Genomic DNA, 5,467 nt, shown 5'->3' with positions numbered 1-5,467 from the left:
AGGAAACCAAAAAGGTTCTGTATTGACAAGGACAAAGGAGACACGGAAACATGTCCTTGGAAGCACATATGCAAAACAACAACACTTTTTTTAAAGAATAGCTCCATCCTTAGGCTTTGATTGATCTCAGCTAGAGAGCAACCTATGAATAGCTACGGAGATCAAAGGCTATAATCTTTTCTTAGAACACTCTTCGTTTTTATGCAGTGTACAGATGCAATGTGTTTAGAACTGGTGTAGGGAGCCAAATGTTGCAGACTGGGCCAGGATGCTAACTGGTTGACCTTGGGCCGAACCAGATCAAGTGCCACAGACAGGACTGGAGATAGTCCTCCCCAATGTTCCCTTTAAGCTGCAGAACTTTGTGAGCAAAAATTCTTCTTTGTGAGCAACTGGCATTAAAGTTGCGAGGCTCCTGCATAAATTACTGTGCTCCGGGGTCATCCTTCCTGAGCTAAGGCAAAAATGTGTGAGCGGGAGGCTAAAAATCTTTGAGCTAGCTCACGCTAACTCAGCTTCAAGAGAACGCTGGCCCTCACAGTCTTTTAACCAAGCCAGATTTGAATCCAGGAGCACCCTAGAGAGCAACAAGGTTTTCACTTTGTAAGCTTTCAGGAATCAAGCCGTTAGTTGCTGGGCGAAGGGAGCTTTGTAGGGTTGACAACCTCTAGGCCAGGGGTCCTCAACCTTTTTAAATAGGGGGCCAGTTCACTGTCCCTCAGACTGTTGGAGGGCCGGACTGCCGTTACTGTACAAGGCCGCGGGCCGTCAGTTCTCCGTCTTCTGCATCTCTCTCCCTTCCCCACACCACACACCTCGGCCTGGGAACTCACCTCACCTCGGTATCACCTCACACTCTGTCTCCGCCGCCTCAGCCCAGTGCCGAAAGTGTGCGTTGCTAACGCAAGTTTAGGTCGAACGTCACTTCCGGTCTGATTTTGCCATAACCCGGTGGGCCACATAAACGTCCTCAGCGGGCCGCATCTGGCCCGCGGGCCGTAGGTTGAGGACCCCTGCTCTAGGCAGTGCCTGGAGATCTCCTGTGACTCCAATTAATCTCCAGGTGTCAGAGATCAGTTCACCTGGAGAAAATAGCCACTTTGGAAGGTGGACACTATGGTATTACACCTGACTGAAACCCCTCCTCTCCTCAAACCCTGCCCTCCTCAGGCTCCAGCCTCAAAATCTCCAGGTATTTCCCAACCCAGAGCTGGCAGCCCGAGAGCTTTGACTCTTGGACGCTTCTACACAGAAAATAATCTTGATTGCCAAGGTACCACTGGATTTGAATCTAGGTCTTCTACCGCAGGTCAGCATGGCTACCTTCCTGAAACTTTTGTGAATGTGTCTAAAGCAGGGGTGGCCAAACTTGCTTGACATAAGAGCCACACAGAATAAATGTCAGATGTTTGAGAGCTGCAAGACAGCAAAGAAGGAAGGCAGCAAATAGATGGGGAGGGTGGGAGGTGGAAAGCAAGCAACTTTAACTTTAAATGCAGTCTCCAAGCTACTGGCTGGCTCGGCTCAGAGAAGAAGTAGACAGATTTATACCCCGCCCTTCTCTCTGAATCAGAGACTCAGAGCGGCTTACAATCTCCTGTATCTTCTCTCCCCACAACAGCCACCCTGTGAGGTAGGTGGGGCTGAGAGGGCTCTCACAGCAGCTGCCCTTTTAAGGACAACTCCTGCGATAGCTATGGCTGACCCAAGGCCATTCCAGCAGCTGCAAGTGGAGGAGTGGGGAATCAAACCTGGTTCTCCCAGATAAGAGTCCGCACACTTCACCACTACACCAAAATGGAGAACTGATTTAATGAGACAAATGCCTTCTCCAAGCCAGCCGATTGGGTGGTGGGGGCTTCAAGAGCCACACAATATGTATGAAAGAGCCACATGTTTGGGCAACCCCTGGTCGAAAGTGTTCTCAAGTCACAGCTAACTTATGGTGTCCCCAGCAAGGGGCTTTCAAGGCAAGCGAGAAGCAGAGGCCTCTGCACTTTTCCTTGGCTGCCTTCCATCCAATTGCCGACCTTGCTTAGCTTCCAGGATCTGACAGGATTGGGCCATACCAGGTTTCAAGCTGCCTTTTCTCCCATCTGCTCCGCTTGCTCCATCGACTTACAAGGAAAAGAATTTCTGCAGGAGACTGAGGACTGTTTGTGTGCTACTGGAAATTAGGACGTTATTTCTTCTTGTAAATGTTTTGGATAATGTTTTCGTACATGGTGGTTAGCCTGCTTTATGCAATGAATTGAATTACAGTGGTATGTGTATGTGTTATTAGAGTACATACATTAGATCAATACAGAGTGGAAGCAATTTCAATATTCTAATATGTTTCCTAGTAATTTGAGTCCGCGACAGGCAGGGGTGGAATTCTAGCAGGAACTCCTTTGCATATTAGGCCGCACCCCCCTGATGTAGCCAGTCCTCCTGGAGCTTACAGTAGACCCTGTATGAAGAGCCCTGTAAACTCTTGGAGGATTGGCTACATCAGGGGGGTGCGGCCTAATATGCAAAGGAGCTCCTGCTAGAATTCCACCCCTGGCAACAGCTGTTGGCTTTTTTAGCATAGTATCCTTTATTGCATTCCCTCCCACTTTCTGGGTTTATACGACCTGGGGGTTGGCAACCCTAGGATCAGGAGGCACTGAACACACACACACACACACAGAGAATGGCAGCAAAAAGTCTTTGTACACATTTGGAAAAGAGCCAAAAATAACAGCCTGAGTTCAGGAAAGGAGGAGGAAACCTTTGGAAAAATGTAAAAAAGATTCATCCCTGTTAAGATTCCACAGGTAACGACAGGGTCGACCTCAGGAATGCATTATCATGTTCGCACTCCATAGAACACAGTCGGAGCTTCCTTCACACGCAATTGCACTCGGCTGATAGCCCTTCCACACCCGCTGCATTTATCCGCCCTCCAATAAACAATCCTGCACTGGGTTTTTTTGAAGAAATGAGGCCACGTGCTCTTTTGGTTACAAATAGCCTGGCAGAATGCAATGGTCCCCGTAATGCAATGTTAACAGTTCAGAATGAATATCACCAACTTTGGGATGGGTGAAATGGAAGTCTGAGTATTAGCTGGGATCTCAGATTTGAGTTACAGATTTGTTTGAAGAAAGGGGCTGATTCCTCTGAGTTTTGTTTCAACGCCAATGTCATTCTGATCAGGATGCAGGGGAAAAGCAGACCGAGAGACAGGAAGAGGGAGGAGGAGGAGGAGATGATGATGAAGATGGTGATGATGAAGAAAGAAAGAAAGAAAGAAAGAAAGAAAGAAAGAAAGAAAGAAAGAAAGAAAGAAAGAAAGAAAGAAAGAAAGAAAGAAAGAAAGAAAGAAAGAAAGAAAGAAAGAAAGAGAGAGAGAGAGAAAGAAAGAAAGAGAGAGAGAGAGAGAGAGAGAGAGAGAGAGAGAGAGAAAGAAAGAAAGAAAGAAAGAAAGAAAGAAAGAAAGAAAGAAAGAAAGAAAGAAAGAAAGAAAGAAAGAAAGAAAGAAAGAAAGAAAGAAAGAAAGAAAGAAAGAAAGAAAGAAAGAAAGAAAAGAGAGAGATTGGATTTATATCCCATCATTCACTCAGAGTTTTTGAGTGGCTTACAATCACCTTCCCTTCCTCTCCCCACAACAAACACCCTGGGAGGTAGGTGGGACTGAGAGAGCTCTGAGAGAACTGACTGACCCAAGGTCACCCAGCTGTTGCATGTGAAGGAGTAGGGAATCAAACTTGGATCTCCCAAATTTGAGTCTGCACTCTTAACCACTAGGGAGGTATCAGTTAATCCTTTTCCCCTACAGCTATTGCTAAATCAGCCTCCCTGAGTACCCAGGTTGTTTTAAAGTTCAAATCCACACCCATTGCCTGATATGGGAGACCTTCAGCCAGCACAGAGGAACAGCCAAAGTGTCCAACAAGGATCTAGAAAACCCCGGGTTGATTCCCCACTTTGCCGGGAAGGTCGGCTTCATGATCTTGGGCCAGTCACTCAAATACGCTGATTAGCACAACACTGCAGAGGGACCTCTTAGGGTTGCCAACATCCAATTCCAGGCCAGTGACATCCAGACCGGTAATTCACGCAGAAATGCAGCAGGCAGACTCTTTGTGAGCTCTGCCAAATTTTGGCTGGAGATTTCCTGATACTATAACTGATCTCCAGGTGACAGGGATCAATTCACATGGAGAAAACGGCCACTTTGGAACTCTATGGCATTATACCCATTGATGTTTCTAAGTCTCTCCCCCTCCCCAAACCCTCCCCTCCTCAGGTTCCACCCCCAAAATCTCCAGGTGTTTACCAACCCAGAGGTGGCAACCCTAGGCCCTCTGTATATGGTAGAAACAATAAAGTAGGGGGGATTTCTTTCTTATTAATATCAATTAATGGGGTTTAAAAATGAGTCCCTTCTAATGTCTGATAGCTGAAGAAATCCCAACCGGTTTCTTTTAAACAAACATAAGAGAAAAACTCTCTACCCTTACAGAAGCCCACCGCACATATCTGCAAGATTACTGTGTACCTGCTGACTAGGAAGAGCCCAACCCAGACCGGTGACTCACACAGAGATGCAACAGGCAAACTCTGGTGAGATCTGCCTAATCTCTTCTCAGAAGAAACTGAGCAATCCAATCACAACTGATAAAGATCCTGCACATCCAAAGAAAGCTGACTCAAAGGGGATAAGGCCATAGCAGTGAGTCATACAGGGATGCAGAGGGATGACTCTGCTGCAGGGAGATACTTCTGGCTCACTGGGATCTCTGGTTGGTTTCTTATGCCATCCACAGTACTACAGAGTGCATTTGTGGTGCAGTAACAGAATAAAATGCACAAAGTTGTAACATCAGCAGAGTGAAGTCAGATTGTAAATAATGCATATATCTGCTGTAACAGAAAGGGTTTTTTTTTTCTAAAATGAAGCTTTCTTTTTTAAAAGAAAAAAAAAGCAAGCAAAGAAGAAAAGCCTTGTCATTTTCTCAGACTCTGGGAGAAAAGTCTAGCAACTTGTGCCTTTCTCTCTGCGCCTGGCTGCTCAGAAGGGCTCTGAAAGATTTGCCCTTTCTGGTTTATTCCCAAGGATACACGGGTGTTTTCTCAGCATTAATGTGTGTGGGTGGATCCCGTTCCACTTCGAGCTCACGTCGAAACACGTTGCTAATAGCAACAGAGCTGGGCGGAGGAAACCTACATTGCCAAGGTTCACATGGTGGAGAAAAACATGCGCCTCCCCCAAGGTCCTCAGACAGGAGAAGGGGTTACCACAGCCAGCAGCTGGAATCCATCTTCAGGAGCACTTTCCGTTTGCCCTTCCCCCCCAGACCACCCCAAAGTCAATCACGACCCCAACAGCAAATCTCACCGTCTGAATGGCCTGCGTCTAAAAAGAGGCGGAACCAGCTGGATTATCCTTTCCAGTTAGAGTTGCCAAGCCCAATTGAAGAAATATCTGGGGACTTTG

The 5,467-nt window shown here is 46.7% G+C and overlaps 1 protein-coding gene across 3 annotated transcripts in view; it reads right to left on the bottom strand.

Annotated features, from left to right (window-relative positions):
• Positions 1–5,467, bottom strand: part of AJAP1 (adherens junctions associated protein 1) — a 189,029-nt gene that overhangs the window by 98,881 nt on the left and 84,681 nt on the right. The window lies entirely within an intron of this gene.

Source organism: Heteronotia binoei, chromosome 18 (genome assembly GCF_032191835.1).
Source record: "Heteronotia binoei isolate CCM8104 ecotype False Entrance Well chromosome 18, APGP_CSIRO_Hbin_v1, whole genome shotgun sequence".
Taxonomy (NCBI): Eukaryota; Metazoa; Chordata; class Lepidosauria; order Squamata; family Gekkonidae; genus Heteronotia; species Heteronotia binoei.
The sequence above is the reverse complement of the archived record's forward strand: the minus strand, read 5'-3'. Positions and strand labels throughout refer to the sequence as shown.